Source organism: Oreochromis niloticus, unplaced genomic scaffold (genome assembly GCF_001858045.2).
Source record: "Oreochromis niloticus isolate F11D_XX unplaced genomic scaffold, O_niloticus_UMD_NMBU tig00007418_pilon, whole genome shotgun sequence".
Taxonomy (NCBI): domain Eukaryota; kingdom Metazoa; phylum Chordata; class Actinopteri; order Cichliformes; family Cichlidae; genus Oreochromis; species Oreochromis niloticus.
In genome coordinates, this window is record NW_020328554.1 from 8,097 (window position 1) to 33,709 (window position 25,613).

Here is a 25,613-nt window from a genome sequence, read left to right on the forward strand (position 1 = left end):
TTTCTTTTGACAATGTGTTGCACGTACTCAAGACAGTCAGTACCTGGTAGCTGTACACAGCCAGCACCATAGAAAGCCTGATAGGTTGGCAACGATGGTGTTTTCAGTTCGTGGTCTGAACGATGAGGAAGGTACAGTTTAAGCAGTCTTCCGTAATATTGCTCTGGATGTTTTTCTTGTGAGCAGCGGTGAAATCTGATGATAGCAGGCTTATCGTTTTTGCGCCTTTGCACAAATCCCATCTCATTGAGAAGGGGCAAAACATCTTTACCTTTTGTCTGTTGGCCATACACAATCCTGCAAGTAGCAGCAAAGTCTGCCATGCACATCTCCTCATACTCTGGTGTTTCAGGTCTGGCTTTGTATTTGTCATTCAAAGATGTCATCCAAACATTGGAAGACTCAGGTGTTGTGTTGTCCAGAACTGACAGGGGACGACTCATTTTCACAGGATTATCATCAGTTGGTATGAATATTACAGCACGTGAACATTGCTTCATGTGAAGACCACATGCACGAGCAACACACTCCTGTGCACTGATCTCTCGCTTCTTTGAATATGCCTGCATGACGGCTCTCATTTCATCGCACTCATTTACACTGTCTTTATGGGAGTTTTCAATGACAGTTTTCAGGTACTCAGATAGCCCGCCCTCTTTTTTTGATATATATTCATTAAATAGTTTGCAGCGCCGAAAGCATCTAAAACAAAGCTTATGTCGATATTACTGTTCCAGGCTTCAAGCAGATGTGGATTATAGCCATTTATCCAAGAGTCTTTTGGATCACGCTTTAGTATGATCGTACTCCTTGTGTTCATTTTATTCAGGTATCTCTCATATTCTGCATGTGTCAACTTGCATCGAGCCAAGAGCTGCCTTAAACTCATGGAAGCGGTTTCAGGTTCATTCAGCAGCTGGTTCAGTGGTCTGAGCTTGTTCTTTGCTGTTTCTACTTCCAGTTCATCATCCTCACTGGGTCTTGTGATCATTGTCTCATTGCAGGTGGTTTGGGAAAACCAAAACGGCACCCGGAGCTTAAACTCCTAAAGCACGTCTTTGTGTGGTTCTTACTGTGTTTTTGCACTTCTGTTACTTTCTTGTACAGTTCAGGTTGTTTATGTGGATCAGGCAGCTGAGCTGTGATGTATTTGTTTATAAAATCAACAACAGTTTGCTCATCATCCTCCTCAAACACAGGAGCACCTTCTACCCACAGGAGACAGTGTATGTGTGGGCTTCCTCTGTGCTGAAACTCAACTCTGTAAAAGTAGTCAATGACTTTGCCAAGTGGCTCTGCAGGAGATAAGAGTAAATCTCTGAATAATGCTTCAACTCTCTTGTCAAACATGCGCATTGTTGTGACAGGATTGCTTCTCAGGATGTCACACTTTGCTGACCAGTCGAGTCCTTCAAAATTGACTTGTTCACCTTGCTGCCTTGTTATTGCTTCAATCACTTCAGGCCAGCGCATTTCAGCAGCTGAAATGTGCAAAAGAACGTGGGAGTTCCCAACTGTCTGATCATGGCAAAAAGATCTCTTGTTGTTTTCTCCCAATAGGCTGGGGTTCCTCTCAGAGGCTGCATGAATCTCACTGCATCTTTATTTCGCACCAGTTTCTCAACCTCATGCTTATCTTGTAACATGCCTGAGGTTATTTTTCTCCCATCTCTGGTCAAAGGCTTTGCCTTCCTTAACTGGATTGTCATGCTGGAAGTAGCCAAGTGTATTTCAGTCACAAACTGTGCAAAGAACAAATAGTTTGTGTCTTTGGCAAAACGATCATCAATGCAGAAAAGTCTTGATTTGAAATACCCACTGGGGGATACTTTGATCAGCCTTCTTTCATCCAGTGTGTTTTGGCCTGTAGGAAACTGCACAGGGAAGGCCATGGCCTCCAGTTTAGGTGTTTTGAAAAAACTTATTGGATTGTTTCTCTCTGCAGGAGCAACAGAGTAGATTCCTTCACTGAAACATAATATTTCCTCAGCCACATCAGGGGGCTGCAAACAGGACTCGAGTGCAAAACCACCATTAGTCAGTCCATCTGCTTGCTCTGAATCATCTCTCATCTGCTCATGTGGTTGTTCACCATCACAGGGTAACATGTCAATATCCTGTTCATTTTTATTTTGTGCTTCACTCAGTGCATTTTTCTCACAGCTGTCAATTTCCATTAAATCAGCCTCATCATAATCGTCCTCATTCATGTTTTCATCATCATCCTCCTCATCTTCATCAGGAAGTGTTGGATCACACAGCTCAGCATCATCTCTGATGCTCACATCCTTATACTGTGGATGAATCTGCTTGAGTTTATGCAGTGCTTGCACAAGTTTAGACCAGCTTACAGTCTGAAACAGCTGATGACCTTTGTAAGACAAGCGTCTCTTCAGTTTTACTCTCATCACCTGAGAATTAATTCTCAATCGAGGCAATGCTTCAACAGTTTCCTGTACCTCTGATGGGACACAGACCACATTTCCTCTAATTGCTCTTTGTCTGCCTTTGGGAAGAGGAATAATCTTGGCAAATGGTATGCACTTGGCTACGAGATGTCTCTCCAGTATGTTGAGATCTGACAATTCAGGTGGAATATCAGCAAGATCCAGTTTATTGGCAACAGCAAGTGCTGGCATGGATCCATTTTTAAGATGATTGTGGCAGGTGTGACAAATCCACTCTCTCTTTCTCTCATCAGGCACATTGCACTGCTCATTTCTGCAGTTTTCATCACAAACATGAACAAACTTTCCTGTCAAACATGTTGCAACCACATGTGGGTTTTTGACATAATTTGACCTTCTGCAGGGTCGTACTTGGTTTGGAAATGAAGCCTTGAAACATACAGTACATGGGTATGATGGTCCAACTTTGATTTGTGATTTGAACACCGATATGGCCTCGTTGATCACACTGTTGTCACTCTCTTGGGTTTGTCTGTTCACCCATCTGTATTTCCTTTTTATTTTCATGGCACATCTCATGTTGTGCATAATCTTAAATGCAAGATTACTTTGATACCTGTCTCGCATTAGTTGTTTCATCAGTTGTCTGTGTCTTACTCTGAAGGTGTTGTCATTTGCATACCGCTGAGTAACTCGACATCTCTGTCTCTCTCTGAATTCTAAGTTTTCTCGATACCTTTAGTGATGTAGCTTTTTTTCTCCTCTCTGAAATCAGTATTCTCATAGTAACGTCTTTTAATATATTGTTTTTGATTTTGTCTAACTTTAGCATTCTCACAGTAACGTCTTTAACATACTGTTGTTGTTATTTCTGAATTCAGCATTCTCACAGTAACGTCTTTTAATATACTGTTGTTTTTTCTGTCTAACTTCAGGATTGTTTTTATATACCTCGCTTGTGCAAGATTTTTTCTTTTCTTTGTACTCTTTATTTGAAGCATACTTTTGTCGTTCTTTCCTTTTTGGTTTTCTTTTCTCTGATTCTGGGTTTCTCTGATGCCATTAATCTTCTTTCATTTGTGCCTTTGTTGTTTATTAACTTTTTTCAGTTTTTGTAAAACTATATCAGAAAGGTCACAGGCAGCAACATTTTTTATTGCAGCATTTGATTGACATGAAAAACCATCCCTTGATGGAAGGAAACTTAATTCACTGCATAGTTCTTCAGTTGGTATATTAGGAGGTTCATTCTGATCTTCATGTGATGTGAACTGAGTCATGTGGACTTCTTTTGTTTCACCAGTGGTGTACAAATGGACATTTGACAAAAGATGTTCTCAGTCAGATCAGTGGTTGTGTTTCTCCTTGGAGTAAAGGGGTTTGCTTCATCAACAGTTGTATCAGAGTGAGTAGGTGCCACAGCAGTGGCAGCTGTTGGTCTGCAGACTGTGTCTGTGATAGTATCACTCAGGTTGATTGTGCTCATACTGTAAAACTGCACAGCTTCAGCTCATAGGTACAAGAGGGTGATATCTCCATCTCTTCATAAGAATCTTGGAGCCTCTTAATCATGTCACTGAGGAGTGTGAATTTCAGCATCACAGCTGTACCACGATTACGTGACCATAGTGCTAGAGGAAGACCACTGGGTGTTCTGGGGTGTGGGTCAAAGAACCCATATTTTCCTGATGTGGATCTGAACACTGCGATACACAATCCACTCATAATCAGTAAGGCATACTGCACATCTGACAACAGGCAGCTCAGTCCTGCTTCTAAGCTGAGAAAGGTATCTACTGCTTCCTCTGGAGGTTCTTCAAATGTCCCATACCGGGAAGGCTGTGTCATGTCGACATGATACATAGACCTGTGAGCATCAACTTTGTCTGGCAGCTCATCGGTTGCCAAATGAATACTCTTGGGGAATCTTTTCTTGGCCTCTTTGTACATCACATCACCTTTATCCAAGACCAGATTAAGGTCAACTGTAGACATGTTTCATTCTCATGAAGGAAAGCAAGAAATGTGAGTGAGTTACATGTGCACTGACTGTTTCTGGAGTCTCCATATTTAGGATGTGCCTGGCTGTGAGATGCACAGACATGTGTTACAGAGGGCTGGTTTTCAAGGTTCACTCTTTCTGCATGAGATGGCCCTGCCACATCACTGTGATGGCCTCTTTCACAATATCAGCATAACCCACCTGTGGGCACTTGACACCTCAGGTTGGTCTCTATGGTTTACCTGATGTTCATTAAATGCATGCTGCAATCCAGTCTTTACAGCATCTGCATAGGATACCTGTTGTACATGTGCAGGAACATGTCGACCTGCCTGTTTGACACCATCAGCATTGGTCTTTCCAGACACACGGTCTTCTGCAGAGCTCTGAGGAAAATCACACTCAGTTGTTAACATGTTGGTACTTTGTGAAACTCATGGAACTTCTTCCAGCGTTGTTTTGCAGCTTGTGACTTTTCTGCTTTTTGGCATTTTACACACCTTTAAGTGTTTCTGTTAGTCTTTAGAAAATGTATTCAAAAAACAAGAGTGGCACACAGCAGGAGATGTTTCTTTGTCTTTATATTTCAGCTTTTATTTCTCAGAAACAATGTCTTTGTTGTTTGACAGTTTGTCAGTCGAGAGAATATTATGTACTCTCTTTATTGGCTTGGCACAACTTAGCAGCAAGCCCAGAATGAAAAACAGGTAGAGAGAAAATTTAGAAGAGAGAATAGACAGAGCAGGAGAGACGCGGCTGGGAAATGACAATCAAACCGTGAATTAGAGTTTTCTTTATTTGTTCAGTTTGTTCTCAGGTAGAGGCAATATGCACTCTTTATTGCTTTAATGGCTTGGCATTTTTCAGCAGCAAGCCAAGAGTGAAAAACAGGTAGAGAGAAAATTTAGCAGAGAGAACAGGCAGAGCAGGAGAGACACGGCTTGGAAATCAAACCGCAGAGTTTTCTTTGTTCAGTTTGTTCAAAGGTTGAGGCAAAATATGCACTCTTTATTGCTTTATTGGCTTGTGCATTTCTCAGCAGCAAGCCAAAGAGTGAAAAACAGGTAGAGAGAAATTTAGCAGAGAGAACAGAGAGAGCAGGAAAGACACGGTTTTGAAATCAAACCGTAGAGTTTTCTTTGTTTGTTCAGTTTGTTCAAAGGTTGAGGCAAAATATGCACTCTTTATTGCTTTATTGGCTTGTGCATTTCTCAGCAGCAAGCCAAAGAGTGAAAAACAGGTAGAGAGAAAATTTAGCAGAGAGAACAGACAGAGCAGGAGAGACACGGCTTTGAAATCAAACCGCAATAAGATTCTTGGTTTGGCAAAATTTCTCACAAACCACAGGGTGAAATACAGATGGAAAGAAGGCAGAGACAACAGGTGGAGCAGGACAGAGGATAGAGGGATGTGGGTTGGGATGTGACAGAGAAGACTGGAGATCTGGTCCTTGTTCTTCTGCACACTGTGAACAAAAAAGAAGAAAAAATAATAATTTTATTAAAATTATATCACATGGTAATTGTATGAACTAATTGTGACTACTGAAAAAGGACAAAACAAATATTGAAGCTAAACTGTTGTTGGCTGCCATGTGCAAAAAGTTGCATAATTGGGCACTTTTTAAAATAAGAAATATTTATTTAAATTCAGCAATAATATTTTTAATACAAATATGATTGAGTGAATCATTAACTAATCACATGTAGTGTGACTACAAAAATGTACGAAAAAAATATTTTAGCCCAATTGTTAAGCTGCACTTATGTGTATTTATTATAAAATTGTGTTTAAAAGGTCTAGTTTGAATGAAAGATTGAACCCATCACTTTACAGCTTATATAAGTCAGATTATTTTTTTATTTTGGTATACTTCTCTTACAGTATGTGCACACCTACCAGGCAAAGCACAGATGTCAGTCAAGTTCCTGAAAGTGTAAGACGAGAAATAATATGTTAGTTGTCTGTACAGTGTTATCAGACTTACAGAAATACAAAGCCCACACGACATGATATACTGAACTTATAGTCAGCAGGGTAATTATAGAGTAATATAGCACACCAGCTGACACAGCAACCATTTTGTAATTCAAACTAATTAACTGAAGTATTTCCACTTATGTAAGGCTACTGTTAGACTGTTACTAGCATTAGCATTGCTGCTAGCGCTAGCATTCCTGCTAGCATAAACACTTCAGTTAGTGTTAGCACTGCAGCTAGCGTTAGCATTGCAGCTAGCGTTAGCATTGCAGCTAGCGTCAGCATTGCAGCTAGTGTTAGAACTGCTGGTAGTGCTAGTACTCTTACTGTTAAAACTGAGCCACAATGGTAATAATAAAGCTCATTCGTTACTTTTGTCTCACTGATCACCAATAAATATCACAGGAATATTCTTTTTGTCAGTTAACAACTGCTAAGGCTAGTGTTAGCACTATCGCTAGCGTTAGCATTGTTGCTAGCATTAGCATTGAAGCTAGCATTAGCACTGCTGCTAACAGCAAAACGTCATAAACCGATATAAATGATAGCGAAGGTTATTCTTTTTTTGCTTTCTTTATTCTTTGAACTCTATTGAACTTTAAAAAGACTTGATATGTGAGTTTAAATGTCAAACATGTATTTTTACCATCATAAAAATAAAACAGTGCAGTACCGTATTGTACTTACCACAGCAGAGAGCAAAGCGGAATGACGACAGTTGGTGCAGTGATTCGTTAAAGACCGATGAGGCGTTCAGGTAGTGCTTGGTAATTTGAGCATCAGTTTGAACAACAATATTGAGCATATACATTTCTCTGTCATAGAGAGACAGAGGTAAAAAAAAATACACAAGACACATCAGCATACAAATTGGTACTTTTTGCCTGAGTATTAGCAAATGAGTGACATACAGAGAAAGAGGGCAACGGGCATTAAACGAGAAAATAAAAAGTATTTCATCTTGAATTGTTTTGTGGGTTTTATTTTAAGACTACTTTGAGTGTATTCGTAGGGAGAAAAACTATACAGACTAAAAACAGAGACATTAAATGAGATTACATCATTTAAAATGTGGGAAAATCCACTACAGACAGGTAGATGCTGTGAGCTTTAATTATCCAGACAGAAAGGAGTATTTAAAAGTCATCAACTGACTCCAACTGCCCAGATCTGAAAAACCTGTGTGCAGAAGACAAGTCCACCAATACACAATAAGCTTGAATTTAAAAGGCCAAGGAGAATGCTCTATTCAGTCGGCTTATACTAACTGCTGACATACTTTTAATCTGTGGCAAAACCCTGTCAAATCTGACTTGTTGAACCTGTTGACTTAATCTAACTCCAACCGCTTTGTTGTAACAGAAATTTTTAAGATGAATCAACAGACATTTTTACAATTAACCTTGGCAGAGTGAGACAGAGCTCGTTAAGCAGGCAGGTGTGAGCCTGGTTGCTATAGTGACTGCACCCAATGGCTCCATACACACACACAGACATGCACCTCACTTTTGCTGCTTAAAATGAACAGAAAAGTCAGGCCGAAACAAATCCTTCCCAAATAAAAAGTACAAGTCGCACTGACAAAATTCTTTCACCGTGAGCGGCAGCAAGGTCCAGTCTACTGAATTCTCAATTTTCATGCTTGTGGAGTTTATTATATGGACGTGGTGACAGTGGAAAGACACCATGCTCTTCTGATTTTCAAACGAACCTTCTGAGCCATTTTAACATTAGAGTCTATGGAAGAGTTGGAGGGAGGAGGCTGTGCATTGGTGACATTTCTGAAAGAACCATAACACCTAGTACAATAGTAAACACATTGGATGAAAGAGGACAGCGATGGCTACGTTTTGAGGGTAAAATCATACTTGTAGAGCAAACGCTGCGGACACAGCAGCAGTTTTAAAAAATATTTTAAGATTAATTTTTTTGCTCCTCTCACTCTAGCAGTTGAGCTGTCTCACTCTAGCCCCAACATTCCGTCCCATACACACCCATTATAAACTCTGAAACGGGTGAAAAAACATCATGAAACTTAAACTGGAACTGAAGAAAAAGTATAATAGATATTGAAAAGATAAATACAAGTTGAATAGTTGAATGTCTTGTCTTCGTTTTAAAGTTTGAATGGTGGTTCTACGTCAATGTATGTAAAATTAGATACAGTTTAAAGAGGAGTAATTTGAAGGAGAATTTGAAGGGTGTCCCCATTGAAATACATGGGAAATTTTTGTTGAAAAAAGTTGAATAAAATTAAAAATATAAATGTTAGAAATGAGAAAAATAGAAGCAGTCATGTCCAAAAGAAGAGGAATCTAACGGTGTTTGAATGGTTTTTCTAAGTTAAACGGTTTTGAAGGAGATAGAGTACAAAAAACATACGGAAGAATAAAATAGAATAATAAAGATTAGAAGAACAATACTGTGAATGCTTTTACAAGCATTCACACTAATAATAATAATAAAGATTAGAAGAACAATACTGTGAATGCTTTTACAAGCATTCACACTAATAATAACTAGAAAGTGCATTTTCTGAAGAAACTGCAGTGTGAATGCTTGAATCTGAATGTATGCGCTGAAATGAATTAATTGCTGAATTTAAGTTAAAAATTTTGAATGAGATGAAAAAAACTGAATTTTTAACCTGAAAACAAAAGTGCTAAAAGCTGACGTTCACAGAGAAGAAGTTGAAAAATAGCTGAACATGTTTAAAATGTAAATTAGAAAAAGATGAGTAATGACAAAAGAAAATTTAGTCAGAAAACCTCTGAATGAATATCAAAAGTTCATATTCTTCTAATCACTTAAAGACTGGAATTATGTATTATAAATCTCTAATTCGTAAAAAAATAAAATAAAAAGTAAATGTAAAAACAAATGTGTTGAATTGAACTGAAAAGATGAACAAACATTCTGGAGAAAATACAAGCTTTAATATACAGCATAATGTTTTTCAGACATATACACATGTGTATGACGTGTTTAATGATATTACATACATCAATTTGTTTTGTATGTCATAGAAAATAACATAAAAATCTTAAGTAATATTTTACAGCTTCTTTCTAAAAAGGACTTAAATTAATTCAACAAATTTTTTTTTGCAAAATAGAATAAAAATCATTTTAAAAAGAGACGTTTGCAATGTTTTAAGGTGTTAATAATCTGATCCTGTCATGTGTCTGTTCAACTTTAGTTTCTGGAAAAGACTCCATTCTTAAAGAACAAATTACAAAATAATAAACAAATAAAATTCAAATTAAAGTAGCTTTTTTTTGTTAAACACTTCACAGGAGAGTAAATAAAAATAACTAAATTAAATAACTAAATAAAAATAATAAGCAACATATGAAATACATGAAAATTCAACTTTTAAAACCACAATCCTGAACCTTTAAATTGTGTTGGTTTCTTAGAACATGGCTGAACAGCTGTTTCTATCGGTCTACTTAATCCACTGATCTGTCTACACATCTTTTTATTACTCATTCTTTTTTATGTTTTAATGTAAACAGTGTCCACACAGTGGTAAAAGAGAACTGTATAGAGATTTTTGAGTAAACTCAAATGAAAGCCTAAGGTGGTGACACAGTTTAACACATGTAAATAATTAAATAAACACATTAGTCCTTTTTGTGAACATGGATAAATAAGCATCATTAGTTTACAGCATTGTTCAGCCATGCCACTAAATGCTTTTTAACACAGTGTTTTAACCTGGGCTCAGACACTAAGTCCAAAATTTAGTTAATCCCTGACTATGAGTTGTGTTTATGACTAATTATTATACACAAGGCTTTATCTATCTGAACTCTAAGGACACAAATATGAAAAAACCTATACTTACCAGCTGATACCCCACACTACACACTAGGTGTGCCATGTGACCTGAAACTTTGGTACAAACTCATCATAATCATTCTGTTAACACTGTTTTTTAACACTGTTTGTGTTGCTTTTCAGCAGTTTAAAATGTTTTAGATTGGATTACATGGAATGAATTTGAGTTCTCTTGGGGTTTTTTGTGTGTGTTTCGTTCTTAGCAGATTTTTTTTACATAATGTAGAATTTCAGTTACCACATTTCTGGTCATATGACATCCCAAGTGTCCACTTAAAACAATCGCCACAGTTAATTCAACATTAAAACAAAATAAAAATATGTTAAATAAATAAATTAAGGTTTGCTCTGTGATGAAATATTAAATAAGCATACATTGTACAGAGCATTAACAATGAAAAGAATCCTTCAGCCTGTTGATCAGAGAGACGCAGTCATTATGTCCATTTAAAACCTGTAATCAAAGAGCACAACGTTTCTGTGAAACTATAAAGTCCCATATGATCCTCATCATGTCCAGTGACTTCAGAGTGGATCCTCCCTGTCATCCGGCCAGTGTTTGATGTGTGGCAAGCAGCACAGAAGCAGGATAGCTGAGGACTTTAAAAGAAGAGCAGAAAACAGGAACATATGTAGTTGTAAATGTAAATATCAGTGATACTTGTCTTGTCAAAAGGAATAAAATAATGAAAATGTTAACTTACACACTCATTTAGGGAGGATCTTGACACTGCACAGAGGAGGCACAGTCAGTCTGACAATGATGGTGATCTCCAGGGATGTTTTCCTGCAGCAACATTCCTGCCGACTGGCCATATGATCCAGAGTAGTTGGTTTGTAAGGAACAGAAAGGTGTATATGTTAGGTAGTGTGCACTTAGAGCTGGTCCTAAGAAACAAACACATCCTGTAATAAACTGAATACCTTTAGTAGTGCTGCTGCAAATATAAAGCCCTTCTATCATGTGTGGTTTCAAAGGTGTTTTGGAGGCTCAGTCACAGAAGCTGTGCAGTCTGTTCAGTCCTGAGTGTCTCAGCTCTGAAGGGGATGGATCACAGAGGGAAACACCTGAGTACAGACGTTAATATACACTCAAAATAACACTCCTAAGGTCAAGTGAAAACACAATTTAAATGCTTTACAAATAATTAATACATGTTTTCATGAAAATAATGTCATTAACCCTTTTTGTTGTGAGTAAATCTCACCGACTGCTTGTGGGACAAGCTAGAAGGAAGACTTATCACAGAATCTCTCCTGTGCTCCAGATGTGAAGTCTCACGCTCGGATTGTACGGCGATGAAGATGGTGATGATGAAGCCTCTCTGATCTGTGGCATTACAGTTTCTGGCTGCTATGTGCTTCACACTGTTGGATTTTACATGTGAAGCTTGGAGAAGACACAGGAGGACTGTGTCTCTCTTAACAAAAAAAAAAAAAAAAAAAAAAAGAAACCTAACAACCTCCCACTGCACCCCCCCATTCAACTCCCACCTACCCACTCCACTCAACTCCCCAGCCTCACACCATCCAATGTCTATACAAATGTAGGGTATCAGCTGGTAACAAAAAGCAAGTGTAACATATGTAGTACATATGTGACACTGCTGAAACATTTCTGGACAGAAATGTGCAGTTATCAGCCAGTGCATTTATCATCCCAGACCCAGACCCACCCTGATAAATGCACTGGCTGAAACATGATAAAAGCTCATAAAAATGTATGTTTCATCGAAAGATTTGTCCAAAAATATAATCATATACTTTTGAAAAAGTTTAAAGATTATAACAAAGCAAAATCAATAACATTTTTGTAAATAGTATTTCAAAATAGAGGCACAGATAAACTGGCTTAACTGTCATTATTGCTGTAATTAGGTTTTTCTTTTTCTTTTTTTTCTTTTTTAAAAAAAGCAACCGTTAGTCTGTGTTGTTCTCTCAGAAACAATGAAGAAGCTGTTGAACATTTATGTGTTGTGTAGGCAATCCTCTGGTCCACCCTCCCTCCCTCCCAGCCACAGTGAGACTGGGGCAGCCTGGCAGGATTTTGAAGCCTGGCTGAAGAGAGGATATGCCTACACTGTTCGTTTTAAACTGGTATATTTGATTTTTCTGACATTCATAGATTACTGATTTTTAGATTTTCTGTGATAAATAAAATTGTCATCTTTTACTGATATCATTACTTAATTCATTTAATTGTATTTTATGTAAAAAATTCAAACATTATACTGCAATGCAGGGCGTTTTTTCTTAAGTCAACTTTTAAATATCACTCTACTTTCTTAAGTCATTCAAAAATATAGAAATTACTTACTGTAGTCAAAGATCTAGATCATGAATCATCACAGGACAATACACAGTATACAGGGTCATGGTAACTATGGTAGGTCTTCATGACTCCAGAATGGAGACATCGCTCTGGCTGAGAAATGAAAATTAGGTCAAGCAGTGTGTTCTTCTCTGTGGTAGGGGCAGTGATGACCTGTGCGTATCCCCTAGACTCAAACAGCTTCAGGATTGGTTTATTTGCACTGGATAAAACATTCTCATTAAAATCACCACACACTATGATGGGATGACAGTCCATGATCTCTAATGAGTCTAATAGGCTTACCAGGTTTTTCAGGAATGGCCTCAGAGTGTAGTCTGGAGGTCTATACACAACTGCAATCAGAGCACTGACTGGTGCTTCAACCTTTAAAGCCAGAAATTCAAGGTCAGTTACATTATGGATGTACTGTTTTTCATGCACTTGAATGTTACTTTTCACATAAACAGCAACTCCACCACCACTTCTGTTTGCCATCTGGGGAAAGTTTGTGTAGGACAGGTGTCTGTTGCGTTTAAACAAATTATAATTTTCCAAGTGGAGACTCTCTGCGACAAAGGAGCCCCGCAGGTGTGTTTCTGTTAGGCACAAAACATCTGCTAGACACAATTCATGGTGACTCTTGATGTCATTAATGTGAGCTGGCAGTCCCTCTGTATTATGATGAACAATGGTGAAAACGTCTGACCTGCTCAGTGTTTGCCTCACGTGTAGAAGAGGCATCATGTCATCAAGGTTGGCTTGTCTCATGTTCTCAAGCGCTGCAGTGATTTCTGGGTTAGTGAATATTTTTTTCTCCTCCATATCAAGAAGATACAGTCCACTGAGAGACGTCACTCTACTGACAGCTACGTAGGCCATGCCGGGCTCAAAAATGCTCTTAAGAGAGACAACAGCTGATGTGGTTGTCATACCCTGTACCTTATGTATTGTACATGCAAAGGCCAGCTTCACTGGGAACTGTCTTCGTACCACTCCTTTCTGCTTTAGATTCTCCTCTGCTCTCTCAATGTACACCATGTCGTCTGCTGGTGTGCGGTTATTCTTTCCAGATGTCTCATTATCCATTTTAAGTCCAAGCTTGATGATATGTTGGTCATTTTCAGAGTAAATTACTCGAAGTAATTTTCCAAAAGCGGCGCGCACAGACGCAGCGGCTCACTGCTCCTCACGTTCGGTGTTTTGTTTTTTACTTTTTCTACGTGTATCTGTTTGGATGAGTGTGTTTTTTATTATTATACATCGAGTAGAGTCCACCTACAGTCGTCAGGACCTTCTGAGCTTGGGATTACGCTGTGCAAGTAGCATTACATCGGACTACCACAACTTTCACAGCATTCCGGAGGACATAATGAGAGCTCCAGGGTCTCCGTGGTTGGTTCTTCCCAGCGGCAAGACAAAGAGGAAACGTAAACAAAGGAGGCAAAAGCGTGGCTGCAGGGCGGGCCCACTAGCACGGCTAAAGAAACAGCCATTTAAGCCACCGCTTCCGAGTATTTTCCTCTCCAACGTCAGGTCCATAACCAACAAAATCGACGAACTGAGATTACAGATTGCAGTCAACAAGTGTGTACGGGACAGTAGCATAATATTACTCACAGAGACTTGGCTGCAGCCATCAATTCCGGACTCGGCTATTGAGCTAGCAGGCTGCACGGTCCACCGTCACGACAGGAACGGCCACTCCGGTAAGAACAAAGGAGGGGGTTTATGCATCTACACCAATGACAGCTGGTGCAACAACACAAAGACTGTAGACAGCCACTGTTCCCCGGATTTGGAATATTTGACTGTGAAGTGCAGACCCGTCTACCTACCTCGCGAGTTTACTGTTGTCATGGTAACGGCCGTGTATGTACCACCCGATGCTAACGCTAACTCGGCCATGGAGGAGCTGCACAAGACAATAAGCAATCAGCAGAATTCCCACCCAAACGCAGTGCACATTATAGCGGGGGACTTCAACCATGCTGACTTAAGGTCAGTATTCCCCAGATTTGAACAGCATATTAAATGTGCAACGAGGGGGAAAAACACATTGGATAAAGCCTACAGCAACATCCAAAAAGGCTACAGAGCAACCCCTCTTCCACATCTAGGTTTGTCAGACCACATGTCCATGCTGCTGATTCCTGCATACACTCCAGTTAGGAGAAGAGCCCCCCCAGTCACAAAAATTGTGAAAACCTGGCCAGAAGGCGCATCACATCAGCTGCAGGACTGTTTTGAAAACACGGACTGGAGTGTGTTTGAACATCAGGACCTTGAAGAGCACACAACATCAGTGCTCTCATATATTAACTTCTGTGTCAACAGTGTCACTGTGGACAAACGTCTCCGGGTGTATTCCAACCAGAAACCCTGGATGACTAAAGAGGTCCAGGTCCTGCTGAAGCAACGTGACGCCGCTTTTAGATCCGGTGATGGTATGCAGTACAGTGCAGCCAGATCTGAGCTGAAAAGAGGCATCAGAGAAGCCAAGGCAGTGTACAAGAGAAGGATCGAAGACCACTTCAGCAATAACAACTCACGACAGGTATGGCAGGGAGTTCAGCACTTAACCAACTACAAACCTTGCAATACCACGTTGACTGAGGGTAACGCGGCGCTTGCGGAGGAGCTGAACCACTTCTTCGCACGCTTTGAGACGAAGGGACCAGAGGCAGCAGCAGCAAAACATCAGAAAGCAGCAGCAGCCCAAGCCTAAAGTGCAGGAATATGAGGTGAGGCGCACACTGAGGGCAGTGAACCCCAGGAAGGCCGCCGGACCAGATGGGGTAACCGCAAGGGTCCTTAAAGAGTGTGCAGACCAGCTGGCTGGGGTCTTTACTAAGATCTTCAACACTTCACTGTCCCAGTCCTGCATCCCACCGTGCCTAAAGTCAGCCACAATTGTCCCACTGCCAAAGCGTACTAACATTAGCAGCCTCAACGACTACCGACCAGTTGCTCTAACACCTGTTATAATGAAGTGCTTTGAGAAACTGGTCCGACGTCACATCATGTCCTGCTTGCCACCCACACTCGACCCGCTCCAGTTTGCATACAGAGCTAACAGATCAACTGAAGACGCCATTATTACAACGCTCCACACCACCATCTCTCACCTGGAAGTGCAGGGCCGTTATGCCAGGCTGCTCTTTGTTGACTTTAGCTCTGCTTTCAATACGATACTCCCGGACAGACTAATAGTTAAACTGCTGGAAATCGGACTTCCTTCTACCACCTGCCGCTGGATCAGAGACTTCCTCTCAGACCGTGTACAGAGAGTTAGAGTGGGGCCTCATCTTTCCTCAGCCCTCAGCCTTAACACCGGCTCCCCACAAGGCTGTGTACTGAGTCCCCTACTGTACACTCTGTACACACATGACTGTGTTAGTACCCACCCAGACAACGCAGTCATCAAGTTTGCAGATGATACCACCGTGGTGGGGCTCATCTCTGGGGGAGATGAGACGGCGTACAGAGCTGAAGTTCAGAGGCTGTCAGATTGGTGTGTAGATAACAACCTGGACCTCAATACCACCAAGACAAAAGAACTTGTTGTTGATTTCAGAAGGAGGAAGTCTGAGCTGCAGCCTGTCAGCATCAACGGGGAGTGTGTGGAAAGGGTCTCCAGTTTCAAGTTTCTGGGTGTGCACATAGACACAGACCTCCAATGGAGCTCTAACACCTCTGCGGTTTTAAAGAAGGCCCAACAGCATCTCCACTTTCTGAGAATCCTCAGAAAAATGGACCTGAAGAAGGAGCTGCTGACCGTCTTCTACCGCTGCTCCATTGAAAGTGTGCTGACATATTGCATCAGTGTGTGGTTCTCCAGCTGCACCGCAGCACACAGAAAGGCACTCCAGAGGGTCATCAACATGGCCCAAAAAATCATTGGACATCCTCTTCCCTCCCTGAAGGACCTGTACAGCACTCGCTGTCTCAAGAGGGCACGCAGCATCCTACGGGACTGCACACACCCAGGACACCGGGTGTTTAAGCTGCTGCCGTCTGGCAGGAGGTTCAGGCTGCTGAGGTCCCGAACGAATAGACTCAAGGACAGCTTTTACAACAGGGCAATAGCCCTAGTCAATGCAAATAGCTAAACTTGACTGGCTACCTACCTGGACTTACCGTTAACAACGGTAAAAACAGTAATAATAATAATAATATTTATATTTATAACAAGGTGCAATAATAATTAATGTGCAATAATAACAGTAATACAAATACACTTCTTCTTCTTCTTCTTTTTAACTAAGTTATTATACTGTGTTGTGTTGTTTGTGTTGCGTTGTGATGTGTCGTATCGTGTCATGTTGTGTTGTGTTACATGGTTGGTTGTTGCCGACGTAGGACAGTTTTCCAATTTCATTGTACTAGTGTACTATGTATGACTGTGCAATGACAATAAAGAGTTATCTTATCTTATCTTATCTTATCTTATCTTATTAACCAAACCATTTTGTATGTCAATGTTTCTGGTGAGCATGACACGAGCTCCTTCTGCAACTTTCAGTGTGTCTGGTAACTCATTTTTACCTCCTTTGAATGGTCTGTCTTGTAGTGCCATTCTGCCAGTTCTAGATCTTTTCTATAATCATCTGCATGGATGTCAATGATATGAGTATGGAGCAGAGCCAGTGTTGCAGAGTTGTGTGCATCCACTTCTTTATTAGTTGCAAAAATGTGCAACGCATCAGTCGGACAATGGGCTGGTTCAGTTATGGCCTGTGACAACAAATTTCTATCTGCTTCGCAAAGCTCATCCAACTTTCCTTTCACACGAATTCTGTTCAGCATCTCAGCAAAGACAACATCATCTTTCTGACGCATAATCTCAGTCAGAGTGATCATCTGAAAATGCTCCCGCCACAGGTCAATCTCAGACGGGTCGTGCACACAGAGAGGTTTAGACTGTCGCACTGGGGGTAGCTGATAGAAGTCTCCAACAGCAATGACTGACATGCCTCCAAAGGGTCTCCGAGTCCCTTTGATCTGTTTGAGTCTTGCATCTACATATGCAAAGAGATGTCTTGACACCATAGACACTTCGTCAATGACGATTATTTCAGCATTCAAAAGTTCTGATCTGACTTCATCCAGCTGATTGCCAAGTCCCTGAATGGGAGGTTTTAAGCTTCTCGGGAGCTTGAGAAGAGAATGCAGTGTTGTTCCAGAAATGTTAAATGCTGCAGTCCCAGTGAAAGCAGTTAACAGGACAGTGGGTTTTGATATATCAACGTCGTCTGAATGTCTGGGCACTTTGCTCAGTATCTTAGATGCTTCTGAGTAGATGCATTTGATAAGATGTGATTTTCCTGTTCCAGCACCACCATTAATATAAAGAAAAACTGCTCTGGATTTAGAGCACAGACTCTTTTAATGCACCAGTCTCTAACTGCATAAATATGCAGGCTTGCTTCTTATTCAGATTCTGAAACATCTGACGTAACAATGTGGATCAATAGCAGGGGTTCCCTGATGGCTCTGACTTCTGTTGAAGCATCAGCCTGACGGCTGTAGTCGGGCACATCTTCCTGTTCATTTTCATTATCTCGCTCTCTTTCTTGTTCAACAAGTGGCAACCTTACGAGATCTGATTCAGGTGCCAGATTACACCATTCATCAGTCACACCTCTGTTCTGCTCATATTCCTCAACAGCGCTCTCGATCTCCTCACTGTTTTTCTCATATTTCTCTCTGTTTCTTTTGACAATGTGTTGCACGTATTCAAGACGGTCAGTACCTGGTAGCTGTACACAGCCAGCACCATAGAAAGCCTGATAGGTTGGCAAAGATGGCGTTTTCAGTTCGTGGTCTGAACGATGAGGAAGGTACAGTTTAAGCAGTCTTCCGTAATATTGCTCTGGATGTTTTTCTTGTGAGCAGCGGTGAATCTGATGATAGCAGGCTTATCGTTTTTGCGCCTTTGCACAAATCCCATCTCATTGAGAAGGGGCAAACATCTTTACCTTTTGTCTGTTGGCCATAGACAATCCTGCAAGTAGCAGCAAAGTCTGCCATGCACATCTCCTCATACTCTGGTGTTTCAGGTCTGGCTTTGTATTTGTCATTCAAAGATGTCATCCAAACATTGGAAGACTCAGGTGTTGTGTTGTCCAGAACTGACAGGGGACGACTCATTTTCACAGGATTATCATCAGTTGGAATGAATATTACAGCACGTGAACATTGCTTCATGTGAAGACCACATGCACGAGCAACACACTCCTGTGCACTGATCTCTCGCTTCTTTGAATATGCCTGCATGACGGCTCTCATTTCATCGCACTCATTTACACTGTCCTTATGGGAGTTCTCAATGACAGTTTTCAGGTACTCAGATAGCCCGCCCTCTTTTTTTGATATATATTTCATTAAATAATTTGCTGTGCCGAAAGCATCTAGAACAAAGCTTATGTCGATATTACTGTTCCAGGCTTCAAGCAGATGTGGATTTAGCCGTTTATCCAAGAGTCTTTTGGATCACGCTTTAGTATGATCGTACTCCTCGTGTTCATTTTATTCAGGTATCGCTCATATTCTGCATGCGTCAACTTGCATCTTGCCAAGAGCTGCTCTAAACTCATGGAAGGAGTTTCAGGTTCATTCAGCAGCTGGTTCAGTGGTCTGAGCTTGTTCTTTGCTGTTTCTACCTCCAGTTCATCATCCTCACTGGGTCTTGTGATCATTGTCTCATTGCAGGGTGGTTTAGGAAACCAAAACGGCACCCGGAGCTTAAACTCCTAAAGCACGTCTTCGTGTGGTTCTTACTGTGTTTTTGCACTTCTGTTACTTTCTTGTACAGTTCAGGTTGTTTATGTGGATCAGGCAGCTGAGCTGTGATGTATTTGTTTATAAATCAACAACAGTTTGATCATCATCCTCCTCAAACACAGGAGCACCTTCTACCCACAGGAGACAGTGTATGTGTGGGCTTCCTCTGTGCTGAAACTCGACTCTGTAAAAGTAGTCAATGACTTTGCCAAGTGGCTCTGCAGGAGATAAGAGTAAATCTCTAATAATGCTTCAACTCTCTTGTCAAACATGCGCATTGTTGTTACAGGATTGCTTCTCAGGATGTCACACTTTGCTGACCAGTCGAGACCTTCAAAATTCACTTGTTCACCTTGCTGCCTTGTTATTGCCTCAATCACTTCAGGCCAGCGCATTTCAGCAGCTGAAAATGTGCAAAAGAACGTGGGAGTTCCCAACTGTCTGATCATGGCAAAAAGATCTCTTGTTGTTTTCTCCCAATAGGCTGGGGTTCCTCTCAGAGGCTGCATGAATCTCACTGCGTCTTTATTTCGCACCAGTTTCTCCACCTCATGTTTATCTTGTAACATACCTGAGGTTATTTTTCTCCCATCTCTGGTCAGAGGCTTTGCCTTTCTTAACTGTATTGTCATGCTGGAAGTAGCCAAGTGTATTTCAGTCACAAACTGTGCAAAGAACAAATAGTTTGTGTCTTTGGCAAAACGATCATCAATGCAGAAAGCCTTGATTTGAAATACCCACTGGGGGATACTTTGATCAGCCTTCTTTCATCAAGTGTGTTTTGGCCTGTAGGAAACTGGACAGGGAAGGCCATGGCCTCCAGTTTAGGTGTTTTGAAAAAACTTATTGGATTGTTTCGCTCTGCAGGAGAAACAGAGTAGATTCCTTCACTGAAACATAATATCTCCTCAGCCACATCAGGGGGCTGCAAACAGGACTCGAGTGCAAAACCACCATTAGTCAGCCCATCTTCTTGCTCTGAATCATCTCTCATCTGTTCACGTGGTTGTTCACCATCACAGGATAACATGTCAATATCCTGTTCATTTTTATTTTGTGCTTCACTCAGTGCATTTTCTCACAGCTGTCAATTTCCATTAAATCAGCCTCATCATAATCGTCCTCATTCATGTTTTCATCATCATCCTCCTCATCATCTTCATCAGGAAGTGTTGGATCACACAGCTCAGCATCATCTCTGATGCTCACATCCTTATACTGTGGATGAATCTGCTTCAGTTTATGCAGTGCTTGCACAAGTTTAGACCAGCTCACAGTCTGAAACAGCTGATGACCTTTGTAAGACAAGCGTCTCTTCAGTTTAACTCTCATCACCTGAGAATTAATTCTCAATCGAGGCAATGCTTCAACAGTTTCCTGTACCTCTGATGGGACACAGACCACATTTCCTCTAATTGCTCTCTGTTTGCCTTTGGGAGAGGAATGATCTTGGCAAATGGTATGCACTTGGCTATGAGATGTCTCTCCAGTATGTTGAGATCAGACAGTTCAGGTGGAATATCAGCAAGATCCAGTTTATTGGCAACAGTAAGTGCTGGCATGGATCCATTTTTAAGATGATTGTGGCAGGTGTGACAAATCCACTCTCTCTTTCTCTCATCAGGCACATTGCACTGCTCATTTCTGCAGTTTTCATCACAAACATGAACAAACTTTCCTGTCAAACATGTTGCAACCACATGTGGGTTTTGACATAATTTGACCTTGTGCAGGGTCGCACTTGGTTTGGAAATGAAGCCTTGAAACACACAGTACATGGGTATGATGGTCCAACTTTGATTTGTGATTTGAACACAGATATGGCCTCGTTGATCACACTGTTGTCACTCTCTTGGGTTTGTCTGTTCACCCATCTGTATTTCCTTTTTATTTTCATGGCACATCTCATGTTGTGCATAATCCTGAATGCAAGATTACTTTGATACCTGTCTCGCATTAGTTGTTTCATTAGTTGTCTGTGTCTTACTCTGAATGCATTGTCACGTGCATAACGCTGAGTCACTCGAGATCTCTGTCTCTCTCTGAATTCTGGGCTCTCTTGATACCTTTTAGTGATATAGCTTTTTTGTTTTTGTCTAAATTCAGCATTGTCACAGTAGCGTCTTTTAATATATTGTTGTTGTTTCTTTCTAAATTCATCGTTCTCGCAGTAGCGTCTTTTAATATATTGTTGTTGTTTCTTTCTTACTGTAGCATTCTCAGAAAACGTCTTTTAACATATTGTTTTTGTTTCTTTCTGAATTCATCATTTTCACAGTAACGTCTTTTCATGTACTGTTGTTTTTTCTGTCTAACTTCAGGATTGTTTTATATGCCTCGTTTGTGCAAGATTTTTCTTTTCTTTGTACTCTTTGTTTGAAGCATACTTTTGTCGTTCTTTGCTTTTTTGGTTTTCTTTTCTCTGATTTCTGGGTTTCTCTGATGCCATTAATCTTCTTTTCATTTTGTGCCTTTGTTGTTTATTAACTTTTTTCAGTTTTTGTAAAACTATATCAGAAAGATCACAGGCAGCAACATTTGTTATTGCAGCATTTGATTGACATGAAAAAGCATCATTCGATGGAAAAAAATTTAATTCACTGCATAGTGCTTCAGTTGGTATATTAGGAGGTTCATTCTGATCTTCATATGATGTGAACTGAGTCATGTGGACTTCTTTTTGTTTCACCAGTGGCGCACAAATGGACATTGACAAAAGATGTTCTCAGTCAGATCAGTGGTTGTGTTTCTCCTTGGAGTAGAGGGGTTTGCTTCATCAACAGTTGTATCAGAGTGAGTAGGTGCCACAGCAGTGGCAGCTGTTGGTCTGCAGACTGTGTCTCTGATAGTATCACTTAGGTTGACTGTGCTCATACTGTAAAACTGCACAGGCTTCAGCTCATAGTTACAAGAAGGTGATATCTCCATCATTTGATAAGAATCTTGTAGCCTCTTAATCATGTCACTGAGGAGTGTAAATCTCAGCATCACAGCTGTACCACGATTACGTGACTGTAGTAATAGAGAAAGACCACTGGGTGTTCTGGAGTGTGGATCAAAGAAACCATATTTGCCTGATGTGGATCTGAACACTGCGATACACAATCCACTCATAATCAATAAGGCATACTGCACATCTGACAACAGGCAGCTCAGTCCTGCTTCTAAGCTGAGAAAGGTATCTACTGCTTCCTCTGGAGGTTCTTCAATGTCCCATACCGGGAAGGCTGTGTCATGTCGACATGATACATAGACCTGCGAGCATAAACTTTGTCAGGCAGCTCATCGGTTGCCAAATGAATACTCTTGGGGAATCTTTTCTTTGCCTCTTTGTACATCACATCACCTTTATCCAAGACCAGATTAAGGTCAGCTGTAGTCATTTTTTCATTCTCATGAAGGAATGCAAGAAATGTGAGTGAATTACATGTGCACTGCTTGTTTCTGGAGTCTCCATATTTAGGATGTGCCTGGCTGTGAGATGCACAGACATGTGTTACAGAGGGCTGGTTTTCAAGGTTCACTCTTTCTGCATGAGATGGTCCTCCCACATCACTGTGACAGCCTCTTTTCAAAAATCAGCATAACCCACCTGTGGGGCACTTGACACCTCATGTTGTTCATTAAATTCATGCTGCAGTCCACTCTTTACAGCATCAGCATAGCATACCTGTTGTACATGTGCAGGAACATGTTGACCTGCCTGTTTGACACTGTCAGAATTGGTCTTTGCAGACACACTGTCTTCTGCAGAGCTCTGAGGAAAATCAAACTCAGCCTGTTCACATATTGGTACACTGTGAAACTCATAGAACTTCTTCCAGCGTTGTTTTGCAGCTTGTGACTTTTCTGCTTCCTTGGCATTTTCACACACCTGCAAGTGTTTCTTAGTCTTCAGAAAATATGTTCACAAGATAAGAGTGGCACACACCAGGAGATGTTGTCTTTGTTTTTATATTTCAGTTTTTATTTGTCTGAAACAGTTGTCTTTCGTTTGACAGTTTGTTCTTCAGTCGAGAGAATATTATGCACTCTCTTTATTGGCTTGGCACAACTTAGCAGCAAGCCCAAATGAAAAACAGGTAGAGAGAAAATCTAGAAGAGACAACAGGCAGAGCAGGAGACACACGGCTGGGAAATCACAATCAAACCGTGAATTAGAGTTTTCTTTGTTTGTTCAGTTTGTTCTCAGGTAGAGGCAATATATGCACTCTTTATTGCTTTAATGGCTTGGCATTTTTCAGCAGCAAGCCAAGAGTGAAAAACAGGTAGAGAGAAAATTTAGAAGAGAGAACAGGCAGAGCAGGAAAGACACGGCTTTGAAATCAAACCGTAGAGTTTTCTTTGTTTGTTCAGTTTGTTCATAGGTTGAGGCAAAATATGCACTCTTTATTGCTTTATTGGCATGTGCATTTTCAGCAGCAAGCCAAAGAGTGAAAAACAGGTAGAGAGAAAATTTAGCAGAGAGAACAGACAGAGCAGGAGAGACACGGCTTTGAAATCAAACCGCAATAAGATTCTTGGTTTGGCAAAATTTCTCACAACCACAGGGTGAAATACAGATGGAAAGAAGGCAGAGACAACAGGTGCAGTAGGACAGAGGATAGAGGGGTTGGGGGTTGGGATGTGAGAGAGAAGACTGGAGATCTGGTCCTTGTTCTTCTTCTGCACACTGTGAACAAAACACAAGAAAAAAAAATAATTTTATTAAAATGATATCACATGGTAATTGTATGAACTAATTGTGACTACTGAAAAGGACAAAACAAATATTCAAGCTAAACTGTTGTCGGCTGCCATGTGCAAAAGTTGCATAATTGGGCACTTTTTAAAAGAATAAATGTTTAATTAAATTCAGCAATAATGTTTAAATACAAATAATCATCATGAATCATTAACTAATCACATGTAGTGGGACTACAGAAATGTACGAAAAAATATTTTAGCCCAATTGTTAAGCTGCACTTATGTGTATTTTTTATAAAATTGTGTTTAAAGGGTCTAGCACAAAGATTGAACCCATCACTTTACAGCTTATATTAGTCAGATTATTTTTTTATTTTGGTCTACTTCTCTTACAGTATGTGCACACCTACCAGGCAAAGCACAGGTGTCAGTCAAGTTCCTGAAGTGTAAGACGAGAAATAATATGTTAATTGTGTGTACAGTGTTATCAGACTAACAGAAATACAAAGCCCACACGACATGATACACTGAACTTATAGTCAGCAGGGTAATTATAGAGTAATATAGCACACCAGCTGATACAGCAGCCATTTTATAATTCAAACTAATTAACTGAAGTATTTCCACTTATGTAAGGCTACTGTTAGACTGTTACTAGCCTTAGCATTGCTGCTAGCGGTAGCATTCCTGCTAGCGTTAGCACTTCAGTTAGTGTTAGCACTGCTGCTAGCGCTAGTACTCTTATTGTTAAAACTGAGCCACAATGGCACTAATAAAGCTCATTTGTTACTTTTGTCTCACTGACCGCCAATAAATATCACAGGAATATCACAGGAATATTCTTTTTTTCAGTTAACAACTGCTAAAGCTAGTGTTAGCACTATAGCTAGCGTTAGCATTGTTGCTAGCATTAGCATTGACGCTAGCATTAGCATTGAAGCTAGCGTTAGCACTGCTCTAACAGCAAAAGTCATAAAGCACTCTTACTGTTAAACTGAGCCACAATGGCAATAATAAAGCCCATTTGTTACTTTTGTCTCACTGACCGCCATAATATGACAGGAATATCACAGGAATATTCTTTTTGTCAGTTAACAACTGCTAAAGCTAGTGTTAGCACTATAGCTAGCGTTAGCATTGTTGCTAGCATTAGCATTGAAGCTAGCGTTAGCACTGCTGCTAACAGCAAAAGTCATAACCTATATAATGATAGCGAAGGTTATTCTTTTTTTGCTTTCTTTATTCTTTGACTCTGTTGAACTTTAAAAAGACTTGATATGTGAGTTTAAATGTCAAACATGTATTTTTACCATCATAAAAATAAACATGCTATACTGAGTGTATTGTACTTACCACAGCAGAGAGCAAAGCGGAATGACGACAGTGGTACAGTGATGAGTTAAAGACCGATGAGGCGTTCAGGTGGTGCTTGGAAATTTGAGCATCAGTTTGAACAACAATATTGAGCATAAACATTTCTCTGTCATACAGAGACAGAGAAAAAAATACACAGCCTCATCAGGATACAAATTGATACTTTTTCCTGAGTATAAGCGAATGAGTGACATACAGAGAAAGAGGGCAACTGGCATTAACG

The 25,613-nt window shown here is 40.4% G+C and overlaps 3 long non-coding RNA genes across 3 annotated transcripts; all 3 read right to left on the reverse strand.

Annotated features, from left to right (window-relative positions):
* Positions 1–5,819: 5,819 nt before the first annotated feature.
* On the reverse strand, positions 5,820–7,174 carry LOC109201117 (uncharacterized). Its single transcript, XR_002061113.1, has 3 exons — positions 7,078–7,174; positions 6,310–6,338; positions 5,820–5,875 (listed from the first exon to the last, which is right to left on the reverse strand). It is a non-coding gene; the product is annotated as an uncharacterized LOC109201117 (long non-coding RNA).
* Positions 7,175–10,190: 3,016 nt separating this feature from the next.
* On the reverse strand, positions 10,191–11,298 carry LOC109201116 (uncharacterized). The gene is made up of 3 exons (XR_003218275.1): positions 11,158–11,298; positions 10,938–11,041; positions 10,191–10,833 (listed from the first exon to the last, which is right to left on the reverse strand). It is a non-coding gene; the product is annotated as an uncharacterized LOC109201116 (long non-coding RNA).
* Positions 11,299–23,938: 12,640 nt separating this feature from the next.
* LOC109201115 (uncharacterized) lies at positions 23,939–25,403 on the reverse strand. The gene is made up of 3 exons (XR_002061112.1): positions 25,370–25,403; positions 24,427–24,455; positions 23,939–24,002 (listed from the first exon to the last, which is right to left on the reverse strand). It is a non-coding gene; the product is annotated as an uncharacterized LOC109201115 (long non-coding RNA).
* Between the last annotated feature and the right edge of the window lie 210 nt (positions 25,404–25,613).